This window comes from Pseudorca crassidens, chromosome 7, assembly GCF_039906515.1.
Source record: "Pseudorca crassidens isolate mPseCra1 chromosome 7, mPseCra1.hap1, whole genome shotgun sequence".
Classification (NCBI taxonomy): domain Eukaryota; kingdom Metazoa; phylum Chordata; class Mammalia; order Artiodactyla; family Delphinidae; genus Pseudorca; species Pseudorca crassidens.
In genome coordinates, this window is record NC_090302.1 from 112,926,738 (window position 1) to 112,940,394 (window position 13,657).

The 13,657-nt window shown below is 40.6% G+C and overlaps 1 long non-coding RNA gene across 1 annotated transcript in view; it reads right to left on the reverse strand.

The window, feature by feature from the left end:
* Positions 1 to 13,657, reverse strand: part of LOC137228233 (uncharacterized) — a 560,753-nt gene that overhangs the window by 437,330 nt on the left and 109,766 nt on the right. Inside the window, exon 3 of the long non-coding RNA XR_010945217.1 lies at positions 3,497 to 3,613. This is a non-coding gene — a long non-coding RNA (uncharacterized lncRNA). The remainder of the gene's footprint in view (positions 1 to 3,496; positions 3,614 to 13,657) is intronic.

Consider the following 13,657-nt stretch of genomic DNA (forward strand, 5'->3'; position numbering starts at 1 on the left):
GGAAGCTCCTTGCCAGGGTCCAGGTGACGGGGCTCATCTGATTGTCGCGCTACCAGGAAGGACACCACGCACGGAGTTGTTCGCACGCACCCTTGCTTGGGCATTAACTCTCAGACAATGTGAGTATTTGCTAATGCTGGATGCATCCTTGGACTTAAAGTGCATGAAAAAGTCCTTGATCCAAATGATTCTCTGGCCTATGAACATGTGAACTCAGCCAAATGTTTTTCAAGTCTAATCTCAAAACAGTAGCTTTCTTAAGAGCGTGGACTTCACAATCCATCTCTTGCTAGGTGTTAGAAACTTCACAGTGTCCCCACCAAACAGAAACAGCTCCTCCTTGTATATCAGTGCCTCGGCCCCTTGGAACACACTCAAGTCACATCCACAAACCATCTGGAATCATGAGAGGTAAAAAGCATTCTTAGCTTTCCTGATTCCTCAGCTTACAATCTTGATGTCTTATCATCTTTCTTTGATTTTTTGGTCAAAAACATGTAACATCCCTATGCATTTTTCTCACCTGCTTTATAAAACTTCTAGTTAAATAAATTCTGATCTTCAAGGAACATTTCCATCTCCTATGCTCCTCAGGGAGCTACTGTCCAACGGTGCACATGATAATACAAGCGTGCACACTTCTGAAGAATGAAGCTTTAACTCCCCTATTGGCTGCTGTCTGTATGCATCTGTAGCAAATATAGCCCCCAAACAGATTTATTTTTACCAAATGTCTTCAAATGGAATAATCTCAGTTTGCAGGTGATGTTTTTAATCTTGAAGGCTTTCTACGAGAAGAAAAAAGAGAGGAAAAAACCTACCTAATTATGGTTAACCTTTGAAGTAAAAATGAGAATTCTAGAATTCTAAAATAAACGTCCTTCTTAGTCACATGTGTGAGTTCCAGGAAAATTTAGAAAAGAAACAGATATCTGAATCAGTAAATGAGTCAGAAATGCCCAGAAATATGCTTCACGTCATAATACCCAGCACCTTTGGAAATCATGAACACCTGTGCCACAGAAGATTTATATATTAAAGTTCACACTGTAACTAGAGTTTCCCTACAATATCAGTTTCAAATGACAGCCTGAGGTTTTTTGCAACAGCATTTGTCAGAAGAAGTCAGCTCATTTCTTATTATTAATTCCATTTGTACTATAGTGTATTCGCTGGAAACTGTATTGATCCTTGCTCCATCTAATTTTGGCTTTCACAACACAGGCGACAAAACTTTAGTTTGCAAGAGAAATCAGTATTATAACCTACTCACTGCTAACGGTGACAACATTGACAAAATCATGGCTGGAGAGCTGTGGAACTGAGGCCAGCTGAAAAGAATTCCTGTTTCAGAATTAAAATGTCATCTCTTAAGTACACATACTCACATCTCCATAGGCAAGTGGGGCGCTTGGGACACGTCAGTATACACGACTTGCAGGAGGCCCTGCCCTCGGTCAGCTTACAGTCTCCCGGACCTTTCTTTGGAGGTAACAGCCTCCCAAAATTGCCCAAAACTTAACAGCCTTCTCCGTCCAAATGTGAGAATGGCAGCCCACCTTCTACACCTAACTAAGCAGAATCTGTATTCTTTGGACAATCCCATTAGCCCATTCTGCCTCCTGGCACGTGGTGGCCGACACCCCTGGTCCCAGTTCCATGGATGGTGTTGCTACTGAGTCTGATTTTGATGCTGGTCAGCTGAGCTGATACGTATTCAGTTCCCGCACAGACCCAGGTGGCTCTTAAGGAGGATAACCCAACTCCCTCCAAATTAGAACGAGCCAGGACAGCCTATCCACTGCCTGGACTCCCTTTGTTGCCAACGTCAGCTTGCCCCAAGGGGGCAAACCCAGGAGTGCTAGGCTGAAGCTGAGGCCTCCTATAGACCTTGAGCCACCACCCCTCTGCCCTTCTAAGACATCCACATCCCCAGACACCAGGAAGCCGCTCCCTTTTCACCTGGGGACCCAGAGTCTGAGTATGCCTCTCTACTTAGAAATCAGACGGACCCTCTCCAATCTCCGGAAGGCATTACACTATTCATTCACTCTTTCATTCACTTTCCAAACACTCACTGACGACCTACTCTGTGTCAGGCTCTACCCTCAGCACCAACTGCCCCCAGGAAGGCTCTCTGTGGAGGAAGCTGCCTTCACACCTGCAAAGGGTTACAACATGACTTTCTGACAGTTCCCTCCCTAGAATAAAAGGGGGAAGAACCACCATAAATGGTACAGTCAGCTGGGCATCCTATTACATATCATACACACACACACACACACACACACACACACACACACACATATACACATATGTATTATAAATTTTTAAAAATCCAGGTGATAATGAACACAGTGATGATGGAAATTACCATCAATTCCTTTATAAGAAACATTTCCACTAAAATTATTTTAGAAAGAAAATACACCTGAATTCTGAAACAAGCCAGTTCTGCAGCTGTTTTGTTTTGTTATTTTCTTTTCTAAAATCCTAGGTAAATAATTTTCTACTGACATGATCTAATCAGGTATGTATGTCTTAAGAAAACTTTCTGCTTAGGACAAATCATTGACTCAGAAGGTTAGAAGAGTCCACCCCACTCTCAGCCCTCGACCCCGTGTCTCCCAAGTGGCCATCAGCCTATGAAGATGCCTCCAAGTTCACGGCACTCCCTCGAGTCACCCTTACCCGGGTCTCAGCAGTTCTGGCAGGAAGGAGCATGCACGCTGCATCAGACTATCTGTCTCCCTCTAGCTTCAAGCTGTTGGTACTGTTATATTTTTGAGTCATATAATTCCTCTTCTCTTTGTGACAGACCCTGAAATATGTGAAGCTTTGAATCCCCATTTTTTTTCCTCTTGCAATGATTTTCAATTATTCTCTTGCAACTGTTCTCAAATGGCATTGTTTCTAGTCCCTTCAAGAAATAGTCACTCTCTTCTGAACACACTTCATTTGTCCGTGTACCTCTTAGAGAATGATAGCAAAACCCTTGTTATCTGGTATTTACACTTCTAAGAGTTTTCTTGAAGGAAATGATCAGGTATATGAACAAATATTTGTCTATCATAATGTTCATCACAGCATTACTTACAGTTTTCAAAAATTAGAGTATGTATAGTACACCTACATGATAAAATTTGAAAGTACGTTGAAGAAGTAACTGAATGGCATTCAAATGTTTACTATGTTGTCCAGTAGAAGGAAAAGGAGATTACCAAAAATCGTGTCATGAGATCATTTGTGTATACATTATCTGTGTATGTTCATAAACCAGGAAGAATATATGATGAAATATTAACTGTAGCTCCTTCCAGCCGATGGGATCATAGATGACTTTTACTTGATGTATTTTTCTGTACTTTCCAGATTTTCTGCAGTGAAAATATACTACTTTTTAATAAAAGCAAATAATAAATGTTATTTTTAAAAGAAGGTTGTATTGCTGAAAACTAAAATCAAAAAACTGAAAGGCGTGAACTGATCGACTCACAGGATATGGATTCCAACTCCCTCACTCTGATCCACTTCCATTAAAACCACGGGACACACAGGTGGGTCTGCAGCCACATTACACAGCCGATTTGTTGAGAAGATTCTTCTTGATAACCTGTGAAACATTTTCGCAAATATTATCGCTCTCTCATTTTGTAGTTAAACATTAGCTTGTTTTTTGTTTTCTTTTGTTGCATCATGAAAATTTTTATTCTTAAAATAAGTGACCTCCATTCCCACCGCCTTGTGCCCCACCTGTCCCATGGCCTCCGCCAAGCCCAGCACAGCTCAGCTCAGCAGCAGCTAAGCCAGGATCTGTCCCGGAATCTGGTGAAGAGGTGGGTCTGGGTCTGAGCAAGGTGACCACCAAGGAGTTCAGCAACCAGGTTGCCAGTGTAGAGACTGTGAAAGTGTAAGTGTAAGAAGCTGTGTGTGTCTCATGGAGTGACTATGAGGAAATGAGGATGACTCAGGGGAACCTCTCAACATAATCGACACTTCCAAAACTGCAAATATTTTCTCTCATTCAACAGAGGTTAACATCCAAAATATATAAACATCCAATACAGCTCAATATCAAAAAAAAACCTGATTAAAAAATGGGCAGAAGACTTGAATAAACATTTTTCCAAACAAGATATACAGATGCTCAACATCACTACTCATCAGGGAAATGCAAAACAAAACCACAGGTGAGATAACACCTCACACCTGTCAGAAAGACCATCCTCAAAAGAACACAAATAGCGAAAGTTGGAGAGGGTGTGGAGGAAAGGCAACCCCCATATACTACTGGTGGGAAGGTAAACTGATACAGCCACCATCGAAGACAGTGTGGAGGTTCCTCAAGAAACTAAAAATAGAACTACCACTGTCTGAGTGGAAATGAAATAAAGGAAAACACTAACTCAAAAAGATATAGGCACTCTCATGTTCATTGCAGCACTATTTACTATAACCAAGATATGGAAGCAACCTAAGTGTCCATCAACAGATGAATGGATAAAGAAGATGTGGTGTACATACACACACACACACACACACACACACACACACACACACACACACATACATATATATACACACATATATACGCACACATACATATATATACACACATATATACACACATATATACACACATACATATACACACACATACAGACACATATACACATATATATACACATACATATATACACACATACATATATATACACACACATATATATACACACATATACACACATATATACACATACATATATACACACAGAGACATATATATACACACACATATATACACATACATACATATATATACACACACATACATATACACACACACATATATACACACGTACACACACACATATATATACATATATACACACATACATATATATACACACATACATATACACACACACATATACATGTACACACACACACACACACACACATATATATATATATATATATACACGATGGAATGCTACTCAGACAAAAAAGAGAATGAAATAATGCCATTTGCAACAACGTGGTCGGACCTAAAGATATTATGCTTAGTAAAATAACTGAGACAGAGAAAGACAAATACTCTGTTATCACTTATATGTGGAATCTAAAAAATACAACAAACCTGTGAATATAACAAAACAGAAGCAGACTCATAGATGTAGAGAACAAACTAGTGGTTACCAGCGGCGAGAGAGAAGGGGGAAGGGACAATGTAGAGGAAGGAGATTAAGAGATACAAACTACTATGTACAAGATAAATAAGCAGCAAAAATATATTGTACAGCACGGGGAAATATAATGATTATTCTGTGATAACTTTAAATGGAGTATAATCTATAAAAATGTTGAATCACTATGTTGTACACCTGAAACTAATACCATATTGCAAATCAACCACGCTTCAATTAAAAAGAAAAAAGAACAAAGAAACAAACACCAAAACATGACCCATGCTCTAATTTCTACAAAACTCGTAACCAGTATGATTTCAGTAACTGGGGCAGATACACACTTCTCAGATACAGGTATTTTTAAAATGCTCCTGTGGAGAGTTTACATGCAGAACCTACAGTCTCCAGTGGATTTGAGAAACTATTGCGCAGTGGAAGAAATGTATCATTGCATCCTCTCAGGCAAGTGGTTCCAAAAGTGTTACCTAATTGCAGATGGATTCAATGCTGAAGTTACTTTGATTCACAAAGAGAGAAAGAAAGTCAATGGCAGGGGCAGGGCAGTTTTGTTTGGTGATGTTTACAAGTGTGTGACTGTCCTCGTGAATGACAAGACTGACATTTGCAACTGTCATGCTGCTGCAGACAAGCTACTCCAGGCTGGAAGCAGGGAAGTTTAAGATATTCTTACTCATGCAGGCTTCCCTGGCCAGCTATTTTCAGAACAAATAAGACTGGTTTTGAGGCTGTCCTCACCAAAACACAATTCTCAAAGAGGACAAAATCCAATAGTCCTCCAAGATTCAGGCCATTGCTATTTGAATGACTGGTGAGCTAGAACACACAAAGGAGAATCAGTGTCTCATCTATTTAGCCATGTCCCTCTGCAAAATACTGTGTTTTGAACTATAATATTAATATAATTATACAATTATATGTGTTTTAATAGTATAGTTATATGTGTTCATAAATATATGTGTTTGAACTATTATATCCTGGTATTTTTTTGCTTGTTTTTGTTTTATTATGCTTCTAAAGTTAAGATTCAACAATACTAAAGCAAAAAAAAAAAAAATCACATAGCGCTTGGTATTTATTCCTATCAAACTTCTGTAAAAGTTTGCTTAATCTCTCTGTCATATTAAGACCTCTTTCATCATCTGATTCTGTCATTTCGTTTCTTTATTAAGCCTTTTAACTCTGCATCATGATAAGTGTGTCCCCCATATCTTTATCCAAATCCCTGATGAATGTATCCAACAGAATATGATCCAGGATAAAGCCAGGATACTTACCAGCAGAAAGCTGTCATCAGATTAATACCTTCTGGGTGCAGGTGTTCAACTAGAAACCCATCAAGCTAGCAGCCCATAATTCTCCCTCTGTGTAATATCATATGATATCAACAAAAGACTTTACAGAGGATATTTGACTTTTCCAAGAAATTTAGAAAATGACCTTTTTGTTTCATACATATCCCAAGAGCTCAGACAGGTCAAAAAAGTATTAAAACAGAGTTGAGCCCTATCTGAAGAGGGAAGAGACCTGCAAAATCTTAGTTGCAACGATTGTCTCAAGCAGTGCATCCACTCCCTGACCTGACACTGCACTGTGAACCCACCCTATTTCTTCTGCCCCATAAACAGGAGTCAAACAGAAGGGTCAAGTCTTATTCCTCTCCTTTTATTCCACAGTGCCGAGCACACAGCTCACACATGATACTGTGGTGTCTGCTCCCGGCAAAACAGAAGCTCTTGTCGCCGTTCATCCCATAAGTCGAGGGATCACACGACCTTCCTATCTCCCCTGGTGGTGTAGAGAGAAGCGTGTGTAGAAGTTAGTCAAAATATGTGTCACACTCAAGGCGTGGGGCGTAACGCTGACTCCCCGCTAAACAGATGATGGAGTAATTGGCTCAAAATCTCTCTAGGTGCACGCAGGGCGATGAAGCTCCAACATGCAGTCACCATCTTAGTTGTGGTCATTAGCTGTAGAGGGCTTGGGATGAAGCATAATAATGCCTCCATTTAGTTACTACAGGGACCCCTTCCCTGACAGCTGCCCAGCCAGGTCAGCCCAGAGCCACAGGTCTTGGACTCACGAATGGGATGTCCATTCCCGGTGACGGATCCCTCGGGGGAAGGACCCGGCACTGCCTAGCCAAGCCCATCCTTTGCTGACTTCTGTTCTCCTGCAGTGGTCTCTTGCTGCTCTGGCCACCCTCCCGTTCTCCCACACGAAAGTCCTCATTCTCCTTCTTTTTCTCTCTCAATAGATGCCAATGTGTCCCCACTCCCCAGAGCATTAGCAACACAGAATGCAGTTATCCTTTCCGAAGGTAGAGAATGCATATTCTTTTAATTGTCCAGCATACACACTCTGGTGGGTAAAGAGATCCTTTACTATGTCCTGGGGAATTTCCATTTTCTCCAGAGTCTTCTAAACGCACCAGGAATAAAAACTTGTGTTTTATTAATAAAACCTTGTGTTTTCCCACCAAAGCGTCAGAATGAGCCTAAGCCATACACAGAACACAAACTCGAGAAACGTTCGCTCAGTGAATGAATCAGCGACTCAATGTGCATCCTACGAGATATTCTGGATGGAGCGGGTTAAGAGGACTGGGTGGACATCAAGGAACGAGACAGTGCAGGACGCTTCTTAGAAAAGAAGAGCAAAAGTGTGGGAACCTGGAAAGCAGTGACCTGGAGAGAACCGGGGGGTTGAGGCAGGAAGGAGGTTGGAGCAGAGTCACGGGTCAGCGGGAGGCGGGCACAGACATCAGAGAAGAACGTTTCAGTGCAGGGGACAGACTCAGAAGAATCAGACATCAAGTGCAGGTCGCAGCCCAAAGCAGCCTGGTGAGTCCGGGCTGAAAGCCAGCGCGGGAGAGACGCCTCGTGGTCAGCACTCAGCACGCACACCTCCATCACCACGCAGGGGTCTGGGGAAGTTACCACGGCACTTTCCCCCACACCTCCGTGAACCGGGGCCAGTCAACTCACCCCCCCACAGCAACACGGACCAGGGGGCCTGGAGAAGGTGAGACGCCCCCAGGGAAAGCCCTAGTGCGGCAGACTGCACAGGACGGAGTAGAAAGCAGATCTGCCGGTCACTGAGTCCTTTGTACGTGATGCACACTCCACCCAGGAGCCTTACAGAAGCCCTGAAATTCAGACGTTATTATAGATACATAAATTCTGTGAAAGGAAACCTCAAAGCACGTGAGTCACTCACACAGACGCACGGCTAAATGGCAGACTGGAACCCAGGTCTGTCTCCCCAAAGCTCAGGGGCCTCCAGCTGTGCCCTACGGCCTGCCCCTCTGCCCTATTTCAGTGCAAGGGTGAAACTGGTGTAAAAGAAACATTTCACGACGAACACTGCATTATCTCTTTATACGAGAGGCGTGTTTGTCTCTGAGTCACTGCACTTATTTTTTTATCCTCCAAATCGGTACATATCAAACATCATTTTAACAATTGTTACAATTTTACGAGCATGTATTTTGATACTGACTTTCAAATAAAATACTCAGTATTTCTTCTCAATGAAGACTCCCTAATTTTCCGAAGAGGAATTCATTCATTCACACCACCTGAAGTCACAAAGCCTGTAAGGTACGTGACCAGGCCAAAAATACAATTCACCCTGCACGCTGCTGCCCACGTCTTTCCACGGACCGTGACTCTTGGGTGACTTTTCTGTCTAAGGCTCTAAGTTTCTCTTTGATGGGGTCTGCCCTACCTATGTGACCCAGATGTTATTTTACAGCGTAAAATAGTTATTCATTTATTCCAGAAGTGGTTATGTATTACTCAGAGGCCCCAAGCACCAAGAAAGCAGTCCGTTCTGGAAACAACAGGAAAGGAATAAGAAAAGGGTGGCTACCGTCAAGGAATTTCCCAGCTGCGGGAGCGAGGCAGACCTATAAGTAATGTAACAGACTCTGTGATAAACCTGCAAAGGTTAAGGGTAGGAGGTGGTAACTTCAACCCAGGAAGGACAGGAGGATAAGCTTCAAAGAGGTAGGTGAACTGTGAGATAAGTCATTATGCATGTGTCCTTTGCTCCAGTAAGCCATGTTTCCGGGTCACCTCCCCACACGTACTTCTCGTCCACCTCCTTACACAAGCATCTCCCTCCTCTCCTCCGGCTCACACACATCCTGCCCATCTGTGTGCAATGAACTGCCGCCGTCATACTGGATAGTCTAAGACATTCCCCAGCACCTCTGATCTCCATCTTCAACCCCACACTACTGAGGGAGAACCTGTCCCCATGGATGAACGCCACGCTCACACCACCCGTTTTAATCTCCACTGTTGCTTACACACAAACTCACTGAGGAGATGCACAATAAACAAACAGGTCATCCTGCCTTTTTTTAATTTTATGATAATAAAATTCACAATATGCACTTCTGTCCTGCTCCTCACAGATGTTCTTAAAGCATTACCTTTTTAAAATATTTTATTCCAGGTTTTAGCATTTTTTTTCCTACATTAGCTAAGCAAGCTGTTTTTCAGCATCGAACCTGAAAATTCAGCCAAACACTACGAATCCACGTGACCAAGTCTGATATCTCGTAAAATAACAGAACTGTAAATGGTTAACTCAGATGTTGGCCAACCCTCTCCTAATCAACACACAGCGTTTTCTTCTGCTAAAAAAAAGGGGCATGCCTCATAAATATCTTTTGCACACATAATTCTATTTCTTCCCAACTTTATTTCGATAAAATTGGCACATGACATTGTATAAGTTTAAGGTGTACAGTGTCATTAATTGATATACATATATATTGCAGAATGATTACCACAGTAAGGTTAGTTATATCCGTTACCTCATGTAGTTACCTTTTGGGTTTTTTGTTTAGGTTTTGGGGTCTTTTTTGGTTTGGGGGTTTTTTTTGATGAGAACTTTAAAGATCTATTCTCTTAGCAACTTTTAAGTATACAATACAGTATTGTTAACTGTAGTCACCCTGCTGTACACTACATCCCCAGATCTTATTCATTTAATAACTAGAAGTTGGTACATTTTAACCACTTCCACCCATTTCCACCAGCTCCACCCCTGGCAACCACCAATCTAATCTGTTCCTAGGAGCTCAATGTTTTTAGATTCTGCATGTAAATCATACAATATTTGTCTTTCTCAGTCTGACTTATTTCACTGAGCATAAAACCCACAAGATTCATCCATGTTGTCACAAACAGCAGGATTTTCTTCTTTCTGTGGCTGAATAATATTCCATTGTGTACATATACCATGTTTTCTTTATCGATTCATCCATCAGTGGATAATTAGGTTGTTTCTGTATCTTGACCATATAAATAATGCTGCAATGAACATGGGGATACAGGTATAATTTTTGTGTCCTTCAGATAAATACCAAGAAGTGGGATTGCTGGATCACATGATAGCTCTACTTTTAATTTTTTGAGGAACCTCAATAGTGTTTTCCATAGGGGCATTCCCACCAACAGTGCACAAGGGTTTCCTTTTCTTCACATCCTTGCCAACACTTTCCTTCTCTTGTCTTTTTGATAATAGCAGGTGTGAGGTGATATCTCATTGTGGTTTTGACTTGCATTTCCCTGATAATTAGTGATATTGAGCATGTTTTCATGTACCTGTTGGCTATCTGAATGTCTTTTTTGGGAAAATGTCTATTCAAGTCCTTGACTTGTTTTTCTTTTTGTTTTTTTTTAACGTCTTTATTGGAGTATAATTGCTTTACAATGGTGTGTGAGCTTCTGCTGTATAACAAAGTGAATCAGCTATACAAATACATATGTCACCATATCTCTTCCCTCTTGTGTCTCCTCCCACCCTCCCTATCCCACCCCTCTAGGTGGACACAAAGCCCCGAGCTGATCTCCCTGTGCTATGCAGCTGCTTCCCACCAGCTATCTATTTTACATTTGGTAGTGTATATATGTCCATGCCACTCTCTCATTTCATCCCAGCTTACCCTTCCCCCTCCCCGTGTCCTCAAGTCCATTCTCTACGTCTGCATCTTTATTCCTGTACTGCCCCTAGGTTCTTCAGAACCTTTTTTTTTAGATTCCATATATATGTGTTAGCATACGGTATTTGTCTTTCTCTTTCTGACTTACTTCACTCTGTATGACAGACTCTAGGTCCATCCACCTCACAACAAATAACTCAATTTTGTTCCTTTTTATGGCTGAGTAATATTCCATTGTATATATGTGCCACATCTTCTTTATCCATTCATCTGCCTTGACCAGTTTTTTAATTGGCTTGTTCTTTTACTCCTGAGTTGCTTGAGTTCCTTATATATTTTGGATATTAATCCCTTATCAAACATATGGTTTACAAATATTTTATCCCATTATGTAGGTCTTCTTTTCATTTTGTTGATTCTTTCTTTTTCTGTGCTGAAGCTTTTTCGTCGATGTAGTTCCACTTGCTGATTTTTGGTTTTGTTGCTTGTGCTTTTGTTGCCATATCTAAAGACTTGCTGCCAAGAGCAAGTCAAGGAGCATTTTCACTTGTTTCCTTCTAGGAGTTTTAAAGTTTCAGGCCTTACAATCAGGTCTTTAATCCATTTCAAGTTATTTTTTGTGGGTGATATAAGACAGGGGTCCAGCTTCATTCTTCTGCATGTGATTATCCAGTTTTCCCAGCACCATTTATGGAAGAGACTATTCTTTCCCCATTGAGGGCAGTTGCCTCCCTTGTCTAATATCGGTTGACTGTTAATGCAGGGCCTTATTTCTGGGCTCTCTGTTCTGTTCCATTGGTCTATGTGTTTTTAAGCCAGTATACTATTTTGATTACTATAGCTTTGTAATATAGTTTGAAATCAGGACATGTGATGCCTCCAGCTTTGTTCGTCTTTCTCGTGATTGCTTTGGTTGCTCAGCGTCTTCTGTGGTTCCATACAAATTTTAGGATTGTTTTTCTATTTTTGTGAAAAATGCCATTGGAATTTTGAAAGGGATTGCATTGACTCTATTGACAGCTTTGGGAAACTTGGGCATTTAAACAATATTAATTCTTCTGATCTATGAACACAGGATGTCTTTCCATTTATCTGTGTCTTCTTCAACTTCTTTCATCAGTGGCTTATAGTTTTCAGTGGAGAGATATTTCACTTCCTTGGTTAAATTTATTCTTAAGTATCTCCTTGTTATTGATGCTATTGTGAATGAGACTGTTTTCTTTATTTCTTTGTCAGATGTTTCACTGTTAACATATAGGTAGACAATTGATTTCTGTATGTTTACTTTGTATCCTGCAGATATACTGAATGCATTTTTAGGTGTAAGAGTTTTTGGTGGAGTCTTTAGGGTTTTCTACAAGTAACACTTTGTCATCTGCAAATGGGAACAATTTATTTCACTTCTTTCATTATTTTGGATGCCTCCTATTTCTTCTTCTCGCCTGATTGCTCTGGCTTGGAATTCCAGTACTATGTTGTGGTTACCCTCACTTACATAAAATACCTTATAGTTATAACATCCAATTGTAAGTTGATAACTACTTAACTTCAATAGCATACAGAAACCTTATGCTTTTACTTCTCCCCCTTCCTCACATTTTACGTTATTGATGTTACACTTTACATCTTGTTTACATTGTGTATCCAATAACGAACTATTATTATATTTTTTAATCCATTTGTTTTTTAACTTTTAAGCTAGAGTTGTAAGTGAATTATGAACCACCATTGCAATATTAAAGAATCTGACTTTGATTATATTTTATCATTACCAATGTGTTTTACACATTCATACATTTTTACAATGTTAATTAACTTTATTTCCACTTGAAGAACACCCTTAGCATTTCCTGTAAGGTAGGTCTAGTGGTGAGGAGCTCCCTTAGCTTTTGTTTGCACAAGTATCTCTCACTCATTTCTGAAGGACAGCTTTGCTGGGTAGAGTATTCTCCATTGATGATGGTTACTCTATGGCCCTTTCTGTCTTTACCAGAGATTGATGGCTATTTTGTGCCCCCAAGTTAAATTCTGAGGTCTCTAATATATGTGCTTCTTCTGGTATATATTGCCCATGGGCAGGGCTGTCCACATTAACTCAAAGAATTTTTCCTGGAACAGATGCCATTTAAAGATAGAAATTTTTCAAGTTACTAAGTATGTGATCTCATGATTATTCCCAGGTGAGGTGTGGGCTAGCATTAGAACTCAAATAGTCTGAACAGCAATTGGGATTGACTCTTACTGGTTAGTGGGAAAATGACTTAATATGTTCCCATCCATCATCCCACCCCAGAAACGTAATGATGATGGTAGAGTCTTTGATTTTATCTGGGTTCCTGGCCACACCATCTCTCTCTTTGGTTACTCATCAAAGTAGAAAATTTACCCTGAACAGACGTTTCATCTCTACCCAGCCATCATCTGCTCCACACTCATCATGATATCGACATATTGTGCTAGATACAGCAGCAACTCAGATTGATATCTTTGT